This window comes from Brienomyrus brachyistius, unplaced genomic scaffold (genome assembly GCF_023856365.1).
Source record: "Brienomyrus brachyistius isolate T26 unplaced genomic scaffold, BBRACH_0.4 scaffold87, whole genome shotgun sequence".
Lineage (NCBI taxonomy): Eukaryota > Metazoa > Chordata > Actinopteri > Osteoglossiformes > Mormyridae > Brienomyrus > Brienomyrus brachyistius.
In genome coordinates, this window is record NW_026042362.1 from 744,999 (window position 1) to 764,265 (window position 19,267).

Consider the following 19,267-nt stretch of genomic DNA (forward strand, 5'->3'; position numbering starts at 1 on the left):
TGTCTTTAGTACATATATAACTTAATAAAACTTGTTTGGGTTGAAAGTGTTACTTAGGTATAAAGTAAAGCAGCATTCTTGGTGTTTCTTACGCAGGTCATGTACCCCCATGAGAAACGGCCCCTTTATTTGGATCCTTTGGGAGAGTCTCCAGTTAAAATGAGGAAATGCTTAGAATCGACAAGGTACTTTCTGCTGTAACATTTTCTCCATAATAATAATTATTATTATTCATGTAATAACATATGATAAAATCGACTGATCTAAATTTGCTGTTCAAGGGCATTCCTGCTCAGCAAAGGCTGCAGTCTTCCTAGGTGGACCTGCAGTACCCTCCCTCACAAACTTCAGAAAGGCAGCACATCCTGTGGAGTCTTGGCTTTGAAAGTAAGTATTGAATAGTTGTTTCCATGGGCACTTTGTACCGAAATGGTACTTGACGTTGGAGTACTTAAGTGTTTGTACTAAAACACTAGATCTTGTCCTGAAAGTCTGATTTGAATAAAATCTTTTTCAGTTTGCTGAGAGCATTTTGAAAGGGGAGGATATTAATATTAGTACTGACCAAAAGGCAGCTGAGAAGCTGAGGCTGGTTATTGCCATGACTCTCATCCGAGAATCTGGTACGTGATCAGCGTGACTCTTCTTCTGAACTGTGTTCCTTATTAAAAGGACAGTATAAAACCCCGTACCTGTTATGTACAGGATGTTTAACCTTACACCACATTTGTTTGTATATGTTATTGATGTATTTACTAAACTGAAGTGTTTGCTTTCTTTACAGACGGTCTCAGCAACCTCTGCCATTTTTGTGGGTTGAAGGAGTCTGGCAAACTATGGGTAATTTCTACAATATTGCAATACATTAGTGATAACCGTACTTATAAGATTCATTTCTTTGATAATAATATAGTAAAACAAAAGGTATTGCTTTTCTTTTCATGGGTGTGGATTGAGTATTCAGGGGTCATAGTAGCTGCTGGTTCTAGCTCTAGGAGCAGAATGCTAACTTGACGTACGTGTCTAGTGTTTGTCATTATTATTAGCAAATTTCTGCTTCTGTTTTGTGTAATGGTGTATACATTTATCAAGTTGGTGGCTGCCTTTTTAAACCATAAGCAATACTGAGTGGATCTGGGCATTTATAAAGCATCTCACTGTGCTCCTTCCTCCTAGATTTGCTGAATCATTTATTTTTATTGTTTTTTTTCCCTTTTGGAGAGAAACTTTGTCTTTCAGTCAAAAATGTACAGGCAAATGGATTTAACTTAATCAGTCAGGCTGCTGTTTGGATGAAAAGGGTGTTTTGCTAGATAACACAGATAAGAAATTCACTATTTCTCAAGTGAGTGCAAGTGAGTTTCCAGCTGTAACCTGTACAAGTAATTTGATGAAACACTGGACACTGACTCCAACAGGAGTCACTGAGAGAGTATTTACCTGTCAGATAGTCAGTGAGGATATGAGGGCAGATAGTGAACCAGCTAGTATTGGTGTTTACAAAATGTTAACAGCCATTAAGTTGAGCAGTTATATCAACGGCCTGTCATCCTTATTCTGCTCATCTGATTTTTCTATATACTGATGTTTTAGGACATCAACTGCTATTATATGTAGACAGCAATCTTCCCTGAATTTCCTATTATGATTACATTAATTGCTATGAATATTAAATGTGAAAAGTGTAAACTATACTACACTGGAAACACTCTCCCTTCCCTGTAGATCTGCTGTGATGTTTGCAGCAGATGGTACCACCATGACTGCGTGCAGAATCCTCCTGTTGATCAGGACTATATTTGTCCAGCATGCACATAAGGAATTGTCAGTTTATTAGTTTTGTGTTTCATGTAGGATTATTTATTTATTTATTTGACAATGTGACTAATTTTGCTTATTTATTTGCTTATTGCTTTTATTTGAATCATATTGCCTTACTTGTTTGTTTTCTAATATTATTATTATCCATAATAATAAGTTCGTTTTTGATGTTAAGCCTTTAGTTTGTAGTCATTGTTCGAATTGTTAATTGTATTATTAAAGTTATTAAAGTTTCTATGCCTTCACAAATAATTTGCCTATTGAATCTCAGATATCTATAGGAAAACTTTAATGTTGAAATGAATAATTACAACTAGAACATTAAGTTAAGTTCCTACATTATATCCCATTTCATGCCCACTTGACATCAGCAAGGTCTGTTTCATAATCTGTGTAAGTACAGTGCATTACATGTGTTGCCATGAGACAACATATTCATTTTTTGGCATTCAAGATCATTGGCCTTCAAACTGTAATTTTAACTACAAATCATGATGCAAACTTGGTACCAAAACATACATGGCAAGTTGTTACATTCCGTGCGTGGATGGGGGGCGAGGAAGCAACTCCAGGAGCCAGGAATCTAGATAGGCAGAATTATGAAGGGGGGGACGAAAAGGATCGGGGAGACAGCAACAAACATCAATGACGGATCTCGGGAAACTGATTTGAACGCAGACTGAAATACATAAGACAAGCCAAAAAGAAGAGGAAACAAGGGGGGCACAATCAGGGAAGCACACGTGGATGATCAGGGGGCGTGGCACACACGAGGACTGGACGTGCAGGTCATGACACAAGTTTAGCAACTGATATTTACATTACTTGAAAAAGGGATCCTGACATAAAGGAGCCCTCTGTATCTGTCTAACTCTGGGTCACTCCATAAAACATCATGATTCAGGGGAACCTAAGTAATTTAAAATTTGATGTCCATTTTCCTTCAGAATTCAAAGTAGGTGCAATTCCCAGCAGGTGCCCTGCCGTGAATGGCACCCCCCGTATCTCTATTTCTGGTGATTATATCCCAAAATGCTTTGGACAGTACACTCTATGTGGCAAAGTATACTACCTGAGCAAATTTCATTTATGTAGGACCTACAGAGCCAGAATTCAAAGGGGGTGCAATTCCCGGCAGGTGCCCTGCCGTGAATGGCACCCCCCTGTATCTCTGTTTCTGGTGATTATATCCCAAAATGCTTCAAGAATTCAAAGGGGGTGAAATTCATGGCAGGTCCCCTAAAGTTGTTATCTTAGCAGATAGATTTGAAAAGGGTGCATACCCTTATGCTAATGGACACACCCCCTTCCACCCCTGCATGTTCCTGTCAGTTCACCTCCTCCTAATATGCTTTTCATAAACATGCACAATAGAACAAGATCAATAAACAGAGCGAACTTTGTAAGGTACTAATAACACAGGTACTGAGCCAGTTTCTTAAATACGAAACAAGTAAGCTGCCGTAAAATGCCCATCCCCCCACCCTGCACGTGATATGGCATTCATGAAATTAAGTAATTATTATCTATTTCTTTAAATATGTCGCTTGCTAGCAGCATTTTGTGATAGAATCAAATGGGAGAATGAAAATGAATTCCCTGCCAGGTTAGCCGTCATAAAGATAAATATATTTTTTGTTTAGGTATTTCGGATCACTGTACCAGAACACTCTCTTCATTGTGGAAAAAGATAATTACTAGATATGTATAGGGAATAATATTGTGTAATTTGCTTTGATTCTTAAAGCGAAGGACTTCCTTGTTCTCAAACTAGTAAACTGATGACGAGAAAAATAAATCACCTACGTTCTCGTTCGGAGCTCATTGTTTACATGTCACGGTTTATCAGTTTTATATGGGTTAAATGTAGCCTTCGTGAAGTGGGACAGTGGTCTTCTAAATGTGCAATTTAATATTTCTGTTGCATATTTAGAATGACGGGGGCGGCATGGTGGTGCAGTGGTTAGCACTGTTGCCTCACACCTCTGGGACCCGGGTTCAAGTCTCCGCCTGGGTCACACGTGTGTGGAGTTTGCATGTTCTCCCCATGTCATCGTGGGGTTTCCTCCGGGTACTCCGGTTTCCCCCCACAGTCCAAAAAACATGCTGAGGCTAATTGGAGTCGCTAAATTGTCCATAGGTGTGTATGTGTGAGTGCATGGTGTGTGAGTGTGCCCTGTGATGGGCTGGCCCCCCATCCTGGGTTGTTCCCAGCCTCGTGCCCATTGCTTCCGGGATAGGCTCCGGACCCCCTGCGACCCAATAGGATAAGCGGTATGGAAAATGGATGGATTTAGAATGACGGAACTACGTATTTTCCCACTTCGAATGGAAGAAAAGAGCGGTGCGCGCTCCCGACAGGGGTTGCAATTTCACGGCAGGGGTGCAGAATTCGGCACAACACCTGGACAGTGCCGAGCCCGACAGCCGATTCTGGCTGACACGCGCGACTTCATGTGGGCCGGAGTCGGTTTGAGGCGCTCAACGAATCTAATTTTCCTACATTTACTCTTTTCTCAGCAGTTGGCAATCAGTTTTATACATGCCCCGGCATCTGCCTACGTGAAATATGTATCAGACTTCCCATTCTTTATAGGTTCCTTTAAATCCAGCGTATTTGTGTTTCCTCTTAATACCATTGCTATTTTTTTCTTGACCTAACTCCCCTGAATATTTTTTACAAGGGGGGAAAACAATGCCAGTTCTTGACTCACAGGTGGACGGTTTTCTCTAATTTAATTGTACTGTTTAGCGCTGTAAAAATATTACAATAACTATTTTATCTACATGATTTTTTTTACACATTGTCAATTTGTCTTCATATATGCTTAATTTTCCATTCTTTCAGGAACATATAAACGAAATATTCATATATTTAAATATATATTCAAACTGCAATGTAAAAAAACTGGGGCAAGTTAAACGATAGGTAAACGATAAATGGGCAGAAACACATTTGAAAATTATATATAGATTTAAATATGTCTGTTGCCGGTGTCACGCCCAGCTCGTCCGCTCCTCGTGTGTGCCACGCCTCCCTAATTATCCACGTGTGCTTTCCCGATCGTGCCCAGCTGTGTCTGATTATTTTCAACCAGTCCTGTCTTTTTAAGTCCACGTCTTGCCTGCTGCCTTTGTCTGTCATTGATGTTAGTTGGCGTCCTATGGTTCCCTTTCCCAGTCCCTTGATTAAACCCCTAGTAGGGACTTGGAAATTTTTCACCAAATTGTCTTGATTAACTTCACACATATTTTACTGGAAAGAGATGAAAAAACCATAAAAAATGATACCTCATTTGTCAATATATCTTTAATAGAACCAGAGATATTGAAGATTTAATATGCCTGAAATGGGATTTTTGTTCTAATGTAATTACAATTAGAGCTGCAGAAAAAACTGTGACTACTTAGAACAACTTCGCTCTGCATAGGCGGAGGGCAGCCTGCGCCTCATTCAATAAATGTAAGAACTTGTAAATAGGGTATGGTGCACTTAAACAACCAGAACTTTGCCAATATCTAACCAATCTTAGTGATTTTTGTTGTTGAATGTTGAAATGAAAATTTACTTGGGGGTATCTACATTAACTGGCATGATGTCCAACCAATCAGGAGCCAGATCGGTGGTCACGTGACATTGATCCATCCTCCGTACAGCACATAAAATCCCTTCAATCTTCAATCATCCAGAAGTGGGCACACGATTGTATAGTGTGGGCATGCATCAATCGTCGTCATAGTTGGCAGTTTTCACATTTAGGGTGCAATAAATATGCCTGTGTACAAATAATCGATGCCCCACGATTCTTTCGATTTTTATTTAGTGCGTGAAAGTTACCTTGTTTTCAAATTGTTGTAGCTCCGCGAATACGGAACCGATTTTGATCCGGTAAAAAATAAGAAAATCAAGGATAAATAAATTATTCAAAACGGCGGATATCTCATAAGTTGAATGCAGAGCTAGCCGCGAAAACCGCATATTCGCACCCACCTCGTAGCCACCGCTGAAAAAATGATGACGTAATCACACGGAATATTAGAGTGAGCGACCAAAGCAGGATTTCCAAGTCCCTACCCCTAGTTTTTCCCCGTATTTGCCTGTCTGCCTGCTCATTCCACGCCTGCCCGCACGATCGCCGCTTCCCGCGAACGCGATCGTGACAGACGGTTTGCAGTTTTAGCGCCGTTTTCCCGGTGCGCTTAAGTACCCTTGAATGAAACTGAGCGCAGGGACATTGGTCATAAGCTTAATTTTCCAGTATCCTGATTGGCTGTAAAGTCCGCCAAGGCGTCCTGAAACTACAGTTTGCTCTCATTCTATCTTAGTCGCAAGACTGGAGCGGTAAGTATTTTATTTCAACATGTCAATATGAATTTATCATACGATATAACTGAAATAATTGCCGTGGCCCACGTACCTGAGGCGAGTATACTCACAACTACCGGCGAGTACAAAAACATGTACGTTCGATTACAACTAAGTGTGATTTATCGGGGCTAGTACATTGCTTATGCGCCACCCTGTATATATGTAACCGGGTGGGAAAGTAGTTTTGTTTTGTGTGTTGCCACTGGGAGGGGACAGACTTTGTTTTGGTTTTGTAAAAGGTGTACTCTCTCCCTTTAAGGTGGTAGTCTTGCCCGGGTTGGGAACCGCCCCGGAGGTCGTGTTTTTGTTATTCCCCTGCCCCGCTCTTTTTGGAGAAAGCATGGCCATGGAGCACGTGGGGAACGAGGCCGGAGTGATCCGCGCAGAATAAATGTACTTTTCCCTCTATCTAAATGTAATGTTTAAAGTAATGTTTTATGTGTCTTAGAGGGGATTAGTGATAGTCGGGTTTGCATTTGTGTATTAGTAAAGCGCAATGCAATGCAATGTAAATGTTTTATTAATTTACATTAATGCGTAGTTTTTTGTTTCGTTGCGTATATGTCATCCATGAACGGGGTATGAATAGCCTGGGGCTTTCGTGTAAGCCATTCTGAAGGGAGCGGACCGTACGTGGAGAGATACTGAAATGTGAGTTTAAAAGAGCACTATTGTTCATTTTTGTGTTAAATGACTGTATGACTTAGTATTCACAACCAACGGTTGTATATATTTTTGCATTTCCTTGTGCAGTTAGTCCACTGCCGTATTTTACACACGGTAAAAAACAAAAAGTTAGATTTATTTTATTTAGAGTATTTGCTGCTGGGGAAAGCTGATCTGCACCCGTGTGTTGTAGACATTGTACCGCACGGTAAAAACTTATAAAGGAAAGAACGGGAAAACTCCGCTCAGTTGCCTTTCTATTTTCTTTTGGGCAGCTAGCAAATAAAGAACCCCACATTATTTGTGTTTGTCTGTGTGATGTTAATTGCACTGGCCACATCTATGTAGGGCTCCAACATTATGAAAAAATCACGTCATGATAACCGTATATCCAAATATCACAGTTTTCGATGTATCTCGGATTTGTCACCTTAATAGAATGAGAAACGTAATATTAAGGACTAGGCTGGGAACCCTGGCCTGGTGTCGAGGCAAAAGTATTCTATCGGCCTCGAAACGTTAGAAAATCTACAACTAAACTATTAACCAACAATATACCGTTATTTTGGGATATATGGATTAAGATTATTATATACAATAAATTATTAAGGCTGAAGTGTAGCTCTTGGAACAGGTATTCGCGTTAACAACTGTAGCCAAAAATTGCAATAAAAATTTATATCTGCGTTTTAACGGCCGCTTTTTTAAAACGCGCGGGCAGGCGTTAGGTGACCAATACAGACACTGCACTTTATAGCACTGTAATGAACTCTAGTTAACCATATTTTACTTTAATTATTAATTGTTGCGAATTTGTATGTGGATCACTTATGTATACATTACTGTATTTTCTAAATGATTATGGTAATATTCTATCGACGTCCAAATCATCTAACGTCCTGTTTTACAGAACGTAATGCAGACATTAAACGGGGGGTACCTGTAGTTGCAGTTGTCAGTGGGAAGGTAGAATGGTTTTTGCAAACATGGAATTTATATCACTTCCCAGTATGGCATTGCAGGATCACATAGTCAGCCACACTGAATATTGACACAAAATTGTCCTCGAATGCAGTATGGTAGTAGTGTAGGACTGATTGGATTCATTTGTGTAGAGATAAGCGATCCACATAATTTTGTATCTGAATCCAATCAGGTAAATATAATATTAAAATATCTAAAGGCAAATGTGTTTTATTTCCCCTCATTTTTCCTTTTCTTCCCAGAGTGCACAGAAGTAACCCACACACCATATAAGGTACTTTAAATATGGATAGACGTAAGGTTAGGAAAAAAGCTGTGAAAAAAGTGAACATGTTTTTAGTATCGCTTATGAGTGAGAATACAGAGGGCACTGAGACTGTGATGGAAGGTTATCATACAATCGGTGATACCAGTGTAGATCAAGCCTATCCTTTCTATCCCAGTCAGAGAGTGAGGGGGAGACCTCAGGGGAATTTGAGGGTGATTATGCAGGGGGTGATATGAGCAGTTTGTCATTGGTGGGCGCACTGAGTGACTGGGCTGTCAGGTTTGGTGTATCTTTAGTTGCTTTGTCTGCCCTTCTGGGAATTCTCAGAATACACCACCCATATCTACCCAAGGATGCCAGGACCCTACTCAAAACAAAAACCCTGTATTGTGTGCAGAATGTGGCTGGTGGTCATTACTGTTATTTTGGCATTTTAAAAACCTTTGGCAAAACAATGGAGAGGATGTGGTCTGAAGTTACAGTACATGTAAGTAATGGTCTGATTTGGATGTGATTTGGTACATGTGCAGACCAGCCATGGGACCAGCAGTGTGCCTATTCTGCCAACTCTGTTGTCTGTGTGATCTGATATTATAATCATTGCAATACAGTCACATGACCTTTCACCTCGTCCAGATTCATGTCCACCAATCCGTCTGGGTGCTTAACTTTTTTTTTGTCACTGAGTATATTTTGTTTATTATCATCAACAGCTATGTTCAAAATTGTGGAGTTTAAGGAGACAAATGAGGTAGAACTGGTCCCTGGTGTGTGGGTGAAAGATGGTGTCTGCCACTGGCCCCCCTATAAAGGAAAGCAGTTGGATTCATCAATGAAGCATCAGGTCACTCCAGAGCACAGCTGGATACAGTGGGAAGTCAGAGTGATGTTTATAACAGAGAGTAATGAGGAAGGGAGACGGAAATGACGGGAAGCTGAACAGCGTTCTGACCTCCAGTCAGAAGCTGAAGAGTCTGGGAAAAAGAAAAGGCGAAAAATGTATGTATGCGTCTTTCAGTATTTATGTTTCTTAATTTTTTAATTGCTTCAAGAAAGAATGGTTTATTTATTTCATATGTTTTATAATGTTGATCTTCAAAATGTTTTTTTTTTTTCTTAAGGCCAAGTAACAGACTTCTAGATGCCACTAATGGTGCTTCAAGTGAGAGTGAAGAAGAAGCAGGACTGCAGCAAAGTGACAGACGTCTACCTGAGGCCCCACCAATCAGCCAAGTTAAAATTTTAACACCATTGCAGACTGCTAATACTGGAAGTCGCAGTACTATTCCCTGGCTGAAGAATCCACTTCTCCCTCTGGAAATGATGTGGCAACCTACTGATGCCCTACGTGGAGAGCATGAGCTAAACAAAAGTCAGTGACAGGAGTTTAGTGACCAGTACAAGACTCTGTATGGCTCGGCACTTGCCATATGCAGATGCATTTCCCCCTGCTTTTCTGTTTATTTTCTTAAGCAGATTTTTTTGATTATTATACATTGAAGAATTGCCACCAGTTCATTATGTCATTTAAGGTATGGAATTGTCATCCCCCCTTGTGCTTTGTTCTTCTTAAGACCGTGCAGACTTGTTTTCCTCACCACCACCTCATCCAGAGCCTTCAAAAGTTCAGAAGTCCTGGATACCATCTGAAGGTAATATTCATATATTTCGTTATTCATGAATGTTACTTCTCAAAAGGATTATTGTTATCTGCAAACTAAAATTTGGTGTTTAAAATAGCATAATTAGCCAGTGTTATATTAGAAGGAGCATTTATTGTCCTGTGACGTTACCTTTTCATTTGCCATCGCTGACGCTGTGTATTAGGGCCATTGTTTTTGCCTTTAGTTAATCAGTTTCACCAAGACCATTCAAAAACTTGACACCACCATCACAGCTACAAAGGACTCTTGCTGAAGGCAAGTAACACCTGAGCAATTTCCTATTAGAAATGAAAGTTTTTTTAAGGGTAGGCACTGTCAGTAAAAATATTAGTATTTCTACATTGGTTGCCATTTCTACACTGCATTGGTACTCATTCCTGAACCTTGTTCTAAGTATAAATATAACACTAGTTGGTATTCTCTGCAGTACACTTCTAATTGCTGGTTTTAATTCTGAAAGTATAGGAATCACTAAATTTGCATTGTGGAAGTGGTAAACGTGTTTGAGAGTTGCTGTGGTACCTGAAATAATAACATTTACATCATGGTTGTATATTGGGTTTCTGAGGCTGACGTACATTGATTGGATTGCAACCATTGTAATACAAGCTAATCAATCGGTCTTCTACAATAATTGAATGTAGCAGCTCTGTAATAATTAAACATTAGCCATGCAATTGACTGATGTGGATCAATCAAAAATAATATACATTAAAAATATCTTCTGGTCTTTTTCCTCTTCTCTCTATTACCCCAATTTCCTCAAGGTCGGGCTAATTCATTTACCCAGCAACAATCATTACAACAGCCACCAAGAGTTTGGAGCAATCAAACTTCATCTGAAGGTAAGTTCCATAAATGTGTAATTTAATAATTTATATATTTTTTTTTTTTTTCAATGGAAATAGTTTTCCATTGAAAAAAGGTATTGTGTGCGTGCATATGCATGTTATTTTCAATATACATGCACACAACCAGCTAAATAGTCAATTAGTCCAAAACTACTTTCCTTTGTACAACCCCATTTATACATGCACAGTATATGTACTGATTGTTCATTCTTTTCTTGTGTTTCCAGTGTGGATTTCATGTGTCAGTAAATATTTCATTTGTTAGCACCCTGTTGACTCTTACCAGTTGCTGTCTGTATCTTTGCAAAGGATTCAGATACATGAGAATACCTTCAAAACTTGGTCGGGACATTTAATGTTTCTTTCTTTATAAAGTAAAGAGTAGGGTTTATGATTTGACTAAATATCACATCACATGGTGAACTCTAGCAGGCAGCTGACACTGGCAAATATCACCTGGTATGACTACTGACTACTGGAAAAATAATTCTCATTGTCAATATCTGATAAAATCTTGCTATAAATCAAACTTACTATAACATTGCAAATGCCTCTTTATGTGTTTCAGCACTAATTCGGGAAGTCCTAACAAAGCAAGAAATGATCCTTGAGCAACAGACATTTCTTTTGCGTCTTCAAGCAGGGCAAAACACCCAGGATTGTGAAATTGAAGAAGGGCTTCTGCCAGTGCATGATATAGAAGCGCTACAAAACGTGGAAGTACAACTTAGTAATGGAGAATTCAAAGAGATTGGTAGGTTTTTATATATCTTAGGGGGGAATACCACTTTCTGTGGTCACTATTTTAAAGTTTAACAGCCACTTTTGGACTTTATGATTAACTTTTTTTAAAATGCAAAGTGAATGTCCTGTTCCATCAGTCGTAAAGATTTGGTAATTTGTGACTAAATGTTTTGGTGTGTCTCTTGTAGATGAATCACTTAAGTCTTACTGGAGGATGTGACATAAAGGATGCAGTCTGGCGGCTAATGAGGAAAACAATTTCCAATAGCCTTGCTAGAAACATGAATTGGAAGGGGTTGAATGGGAAGACATCACTTGCAGCACTGCGATTGAAGGATGTGATGATTGGTAAATGTATATGCAAACATATCATATGGGTCATTAGCTGGACAAGGTGGTCGTTGACAAGGATAAAATATATGGAACACTCAAACAAATAAATGTCACCCATCACCACGAAATGAGTCTTATGGGTGCAGTTCTATCAGTGCGACTTCAGACTCATTTTGTGGCGACGGGTCATATATTTGGAAATAAATAAATATTTCAATAATTAATTAAATGTGTCATTTTATTTAACAATTCAATAAATGGAATTACATTTCATAATATGCAAAAGTGATTGCTTACATAGAATTTAAATTATGTCACAAAGTTAGACTTCACAATGATGTATTTCTGAATAATGGTGCACTCTGTCAATCACTTTGAGGAGGGCGGGACTGAGCTTGTGATTTGTTAATCCCATGTGATCCATTATTCAGCCTAGCAGATATAGGAAATACTTTGAAAAGCTTTGGAGGATGTAATTATTTTATTTATTGAGATATTTATGTATGTATTTATATACACATATACATTTACTTATTTAATTTTGAGTATTATGGTGTTCCAAAAAATATGACTTAACATTGCTAATAACTTAACATCTATACACTCAAGTTAAAACAAGTTAAGCACCCAGAAATAACGGCCTGGTTTGAATGTATGATATAATCATTGTAATAGTCACATGACCTTTCACCATGTGCAGATTTATTTCCACCACTCCAACTGGGTGCTTAACTGTTTTGTCACCAAGTATAAAAATCTTTAAATAAATGAGTTTAATACTAGATGAATTTTTGGATATGTTGAAAAACTAAATTTACATATTTTCTTGACTGGTGTTGCTGCATTGAAAAGATACATCTTAAAACCAATGTCTATTCATGGATTATTTTTAAACATAAAAAGCATAAATTTGTTTTAAAATCTCAATATTGTATGTATTTTGAGACATATCTGTTACTTTCTGCCATTTTAGCTACAGTTCGAAAAAATCCACTGATGTCCAAAGCAACATGATGATGTGGAATCTGTCATGAAAAGATGGCTGCAGCTTGCTTTAGATCGTGAGGGCGGCAGAAAACGGCGGCAAAAAACACTCATAAAATGTCTCTCTTGTTCAATCAACCACCCACCAGTATGTGTGCCAGATGTGGAATTTAAATGCAAAATTTTCAATTTTGTGAAATATTTTTCTTACCATGTGCTTTGCTGTTCTGAATTTTCTGAATTTCAAACCAATTGAAAACGTATTGTTTTGCTTTTTCTTCACTGTAATGCTAAGTGTAGTTCTATGTAATTCGAAGTACTGCAATTTGTAGTTTGATCATTACTTCAGCCAGCTCTGTGCTGTACCGTTACATAATACATGGGTCAGACCTGGGCCAAGCTACTTTACAATGTATCATCTTACGTAAGGCCCAGATCTGGGGGGGGGGGATCAGATCTGTACTGTACCTTTAAGAAAACGTCGTTTTGTAGTGTCTGGGCCACACCCCCATTCTGACAGGCGTGCAGGATGTGGGCCAGATCTGGACCGTACCTTAAAGAATAAGTCATTCTGTAGTGCCTGTGCCACACTTGGGCCAGACTCTCATTATGATTGTTGTGCGGTATGTGAGCCAGATCTGGGCCAGCTTTTGGAAATAAGTCGGGATGCTGTACAAACGCCAATTCTGGGCCGAGGACCCAGGCGGGTTGTGGGCCAGAAGAAACTACACTATGTGGCCCACATCAGAGCCAGCATAATTTTGCTATCTGGGACCGGAGTTAAACTTACGCCGTGTTATTTACAGGCACTTCTAACACCAACATTTGCAGCCATTAATTCATAGGTGGTAGTAACACTGAAAATTTTTTTTTGCATCAAAATAAAGTAACACTGTGATTATGATATTTTATTTTTTATTTTTTTTTACTTAACCGTACCTTCCTCCCATTTCTCCATCTCTGATTATTGACAGATAGGAGAGTGCCAAATATAAATTAACAATACAAAATTAACAAACCATGACAGACACAACACTGAAGAGGTGACAAAGACACAGTTTGAATAGTAAGTATATGTTTTATTGTAAAGCTCTTATTTTGCTTTATCTTAGCCTATCCTATCTTAGAGTGACGCCCACAAAAAAATTTTATGTAATTTTTGACGTTTATGTCACAAAGGGAATGCTATTTCATTTAAAGGAATTTAATTTGAGATATAATGGACAAGTGTTGCCTTTATAATGTATTTATGTTTAATTAGGAATGGGGAAAAAGAGTAAGGTATGAAAGTTGCCAGTAGAGGGCAGAGTGACGCTTTGCTTTTTATTGTGAGCGGACGTCGTTTCCTCAATGCTGAGCGAAGCTGTTCAAGTAAAGAAAAATGTTGTTTCTCCTGTTCTTTCTCCTGTTTTACAGGTTAGTAACACTTTAAAAACATGTAGACTTATACCTACGTAATGTTAATAATTTCAGCTAAATGCTGGGAAATATCTGTGACAATTATTGTGTCTTCAATAGTTGTTAAAGTACTCCATTTCTTTTATGTCAATGCGATCCAAAATGGCAGCTGCCATAATCTTAATTTAATACGAGTTTGTTCAGTTTTCAGCTCCAGTACATTACGTTTTGGTATTGTACCATGTTTTTTTTTACGTTTTTGTTAAGGCGATTTAAGTAAGCTGTTTTTTTTTTTTTTTTTGCTATTTGTGAACTGCAATCACGTGACATTTTAACGTTCCAGAAGTTTGAAAAAAAAAGAATGGCACGTGTGTAAATCATTTAATTTTATTTGTTTGTGTAAATTAATGTACTGCCAGTGTCTGTGGTAATTATTGTTTGAAGCACTGTGTCATTTTCATAACAATCATTATGGGTCTGAAAATAATATCATATACTATAGAATAGATCATATACATGATCTTAAGTTATGGAACCGTGTTTATGTGATTTCTGGTGAAACGTGGTGTGGCTATTAAGAGTGTAAGAATAAAAAAAGGAAAGGGAAAATGTATTGGAAAAGATATTTAAACGAGACATTTTATTATTAAGTCTGAGTTTTGTACTCCGCAACATTGACACAGGAATTGTCCTGAAATGAGCTGATTGGCAAATAAAGTATACTGAGCGAAGCTGTTAAACTAAAGAAAAGCAAGCGTCGTCTCTCCTGTTTTACAGACAGGTTTGTGGGGGCTCGTCCGGGATCAGCAACACCTGTGATTGGAGAACATCGGTGTATGACATATCATCAGAGCTAGGGACTTCGAGCTTCTGAAAAATGTCTACGATGGCAGACAGCGAGAGGAAGAAGCTGATTTGGACTGTGAAGAAAAGACTTTTCCATCTTTTTGAGTTGTTCCAGCTTGCGACGGAGATTCCACAGACACCTGACCAAGACCCAGCTAAGTTGAACAAACATGATGACGAAGGCTGTATTAATTGTGTGGACAGCACAAATTTGCTAGAGTTAGAGGATGAGGGCGTGTAACAGTTACTTATGTTAGAAGACGTGATTTCTGAGATTATCCACAGTCGTAATAGAGAGTGACGTAGATCTACATGAGGTCATCATTCATCCTGGCCAGGTGACCCGCATCAGATGTAAGGTGCCTGTTGATTTCACCCAGCCTGTGGCTTTGTTTGAGTCTAACCACTCTGACCTGAGGCTGCAGCAGTTAGATCTTAGTGATTATCTGGTAGAAGTGCACCACTGCAGACAACCTTATGTTGAAATCCCAGTATGTAACTACACACAGTAGAACGTTGCATTGAACAGTTTTATGGTGCTGGGTAGCATCCAGTGAGTGAAGAAGATTGTGGAAACAGATCAGACAGAAAGTATTGAGGTTATCACTTTCAATTTAACAATTTGCTCCCCATACTCTGCTCCAGTGGTCTGTGTCCACAAGAAAGATGGAAGCATGAGGTTGTGTGTTGATTACAGAATTCTAAACCAGAAGACTGTACCAGACAGACACCCCCTTCCACGGATGCAAGACCTAATTGACACACTCAGTGGGCTCAGCTGGTTCTCGATTTTGGATCAAGGGAAGGCCTAACATCAGGGCTTCATTGCAGAGGGCTCATGACACATGACTGCATTCACCACCCCATGGGACCTTTATGAGTGGGTGCGCATTCCTTTTGGACTTTCTAATGCTCCTGCAGCGTTCCAGAGAAGCATGGAGGAAATGCTGTATCCCATACTTAGATGACGTCCTCTGCTATGCCCGAATGTTTGAAGATCATGTTGAGGTATTGAGGCGTGTCTTGAGGGCCCTCCAACATCATGATGTCAAGCTCAGGCCAACCAAATGTGAACTCTTCAAGAAGGAGGTCAGTTTTGTGGGAAGGCTGGTCTCTGCTGACAGGGTACGGGTCGATGCCAAGGATGTAGAAGCTATCCAGGCTTTGAGAGAGAGGACACTAGGTACAGTTGGGGAGGTACGCAACCTCTTAGGGTTCCTCAGCTATTATCGGACGTACATACAAGACTTCTCCCGGATTGCCAAGCCAGTGTATGAGCTGTTGCAAACGAGAACCACGGCCACACAGGGGCCTCTATCCAAGCAGGGAAAGGGGGTGCAATACAGTGGACAGCAGAGCACCAAAGAGCCATAGACCAGCTCATACATATTCTGTCTAACCAACTAATACTTGCCTACCCAAACTTTGATCTCCATTTTGTATTACATATGGATGCTTCAGAACAAGGGCTTGGTGCTGTTTTATACCAAAGGCAGGAAGGGAAGCTCAAATTTATTGCTTATGGGTCCAGAAAACTGATGCCTGCAGAACAAAAGTACAACCTTCACTCAGGCAAACTCGAATTTCTGGCTTTAAAGTGGGCCATAAGTGAAAATTTTTGAGATTACCTCTTTTACGCACCCTACTTTACGGTATATAAGGATAACAACCTGTTAACATATGTTTTGAGCACTGCAAAGCTAAATGTGGTTGGACATAGATGGGTTATCGAGCTTGCTGACTTTCGGTTTGACATGACATACCGACCAGGGAGAGCAAATGTGGATGCCGATACGTTGTCCAGGTTACCACTAGACATCAATGGCTACATTGACTCATGCACAACAGAGCTACCCAGAGATTCCAATATGGGAAGGCAGCAGGGCTGCGGAACACCATGAAGTTGCATATGTTGCGGTCCTGGACTTGTCACAAAATGTTTCAGCCACACATTCAACAGTGCCACTCCTAACCATAGGCCATGAAGAGCTACTGAAATCTCAGCGAGATGATTCTGCCATCAATCAAGTCATCAGGCTCAAAGAGACTAGCAATAGTCTGCTTGGCGATATGAAAAGGGCAGTTAGTGGTTTAGCACGTAAACTTTTACATGAGTGGGCTGTTGTATAGGAGAACCAGCCAGAGGGATTAGCTTGTTCTGCCTGACCAGTACCGGACTATGGTTCTGAAACATCTTCGTGGTGATACGGGTCACATGGGAACTGAAAGAGTCCTGGGACTAGCTCAAGATCGCCAGGTTCAACCAGGTTTGGATCGCCATGGAACCAAAGAACATTCCAACCATGTTGTTGTTTCTAAGAGATTCGACAATGTAAGACCACCTCTACCAGAAAGGGGAGCTGGTGGAGATATTCACGTCAGTGGGAGAAGAGAGAGTGGTCTTGTAGTAAGGAATGAAGAAATTAGACTGAAAACACATGGCGAGGAACAGACAGAAGTGGAATTTTCACCAGTTAATCCATTACCTATAGAGTGTGAGCAGGAAGATGAAGTACAGCAAAGGATTGGGGAAGTGCCTTCCAAGACGATACCCTTAGGCTCTTTACTGGGTCCTAAGCACCCAATTTAATTTGCGGTTTAGAAGCATTTTTTTAAACATGTTGGGATTCAGTTGTAGTGCGCTGACTTTGTGTGTTTCGGGGCATACCTCAGGACCGTAGGATATCGGGATGTCGGAAAAAAAACGTTTGCTTTCAACAAAATGGCGCCTGTGACTACGTATAGGTCCTAAGGACACAGTATTCAAATTTAATGGGATTAGGGCAGAGCCTGCATTCAACGCCCATGGAAAAAAAACTAAATCCTAATCAAATATGAAACCACAGGGCTATGGCAATGCAGAAGGGATGGGGCTAAAGGTATGAACCCTAGAAAAAATGATAGCTAGTAATAAATAAACAGCTAAACTTGTAATAAAAAGCAGAAAAAAAAAACTGGCTCCGAAAAGACCGCCCACTGTGAATACGCTCTGGGTCCTAAGGACCTAGGATTCAAATTAGTGGGATTAGGAGCGGAGCCTGCATTCAACGACCATGAAAAAAAAAAAAACTAAATCCTAATCAGATATGAAACCAAAGCAATGCAGAAGGGATAGGGCTAAAGGTATGAAAGAATGATAGTAATAAACAGCTAAATTTGTAATAAACAAGTAAAATGTAAAAAATACAGTTTACACACAATCTGGGTCGCAGCATTCACTTCACCTGCATCCTAATAAATAATGAAGACAATGAGCCAGCCAGTACTAAAGGGATGAAACTTGTGAAATACATTTTAGAAAACAAAAAAACAATTACAGAACTAGAGAACACACAATTGCGGGTAAAACGGGAACACAGAACAAAAGTATGGTTACATAAAAGTGCTAAATTAGATTGATGACATAATTGCGGGTAAAATGGGAACACAGAACACAGAAAGGTAAATACAATTCTTGAAACAAACGGGAAAAGTTTAAATTCTTAAAATGGGAAAAGAGGAACACGGGAACACAAAACACAAACAAGTGCGGCAAACAATCTTCAACTACAACATACACTATAACACTATGAATAATAAAACTAAACTATTTACAGTGATTATTATTTACAGTTTATTTATGGTTTGCATTTTTTACAGATAATGCTATAATGTTCTTTGCACACTTGTGCCCCACACTCGCGACACAGCGCGTTCGTTTTGCGGTCAGCAGAATAATGGCACAGGCTGCACCTCTTTCTCTGAGATTTCCCTTCCGGGGGAGGCGGGACTGGACCGGGCTGGGTGTCCCTAAACGATCTCACCGTTGCTGCAGCAAAGGGCCCTCGAGGAAGACACTTTCGCTGCAGAACGGTGGGAGCGATTAGGGCTTCGCCTAGCTCTTGCAGGAACACCCTGCGCCTCCTTTTTGATCCTGACCTCCATCCAGGATTGACCTCCCGCCACACAATGTAGGCATTGTGCGCCGAAATGTCCAGCATATTGTAAAACATTGCAAGGGGCCAGCGAGGGATTTTCCTTTTGCAGGAATAGTTGGAAATGAGCTGGTCCATGGTGTCAACCCCTGACTTCGTTTTGTTGTAAAACATTATTATTTCTGGCTTTTTGTCTTGCCGTTGGCTTATATTTGGCTTGTTGTGGAACGTGCTCATAAGAATCACGTTTTTGTTTTGTTTTGGCATGTAAGACACCAGTGTGGTGCCTTGGGAAAATGCGAACTTTGAAGAGTGTACAAGCCTGCCCTTAGCTGTTAGCAGGGCAGGCGGCAGCTCTGGACGATTTCGGCGCACAGTGCCTACCATCGTCATGTGGCGCTTGAGGAGCTCCTGTCCCAGACTGA

At 39.8% G+C, this 19,267-nt stretch overlaps 3 long non-coding RNA genes across 3 annotated transcripts; all 3 read left to right on the forward strand.

The window, feature by feature from the left end:
• Positions 1-94: 94 nt before the first annotated feature.
• On the forward strand, positions 95-616 carry LOC125727148 (uncharacterized). Its single transcript, XR_007388571.1, has 3 exons — positions 95-185; positions 282-387; positions 518-616. It is a non-coding gene; the product is annotated as an uncharacterized LOC125727148 (long non-coding RNA).
• An 8,092-nt stretch (positions 617-8,708) lies between these two features.
• LOC125727145 (uncharacterized) lies at positions 8,709-10,027 on the forward strand. The gene is made up of 4 exons (XR_007388568.1): positions 8,709-9,107; positions 9,230-9,480; positions 9,683-9,760; positions 9,957-10,027. It is a non-coding gene; the product is annotated as an uncharacterized LOC125727145 (long non-coding RNA).
• A 1,539-nt stretch (positions 10,028-11,566) lies between these two features.
• Positions 11,567-15,441, forward strand: LOC125727146 (uncharacterized). Its single transcript, XR_007388569.1, has 5 exons — positions 11,567-11,721; positions 12,674-12,832; positions 13,659-13,750; positions 13,946-14,100; positions 14,860-15,441. It is a non-coding gene; the product is annotated as an uncharacterized LOC125727146 (long non-coding RNA).
• The last annotated feature ends 3,826 nt before the right edge of the window (positions 15,442-19,267 follow it).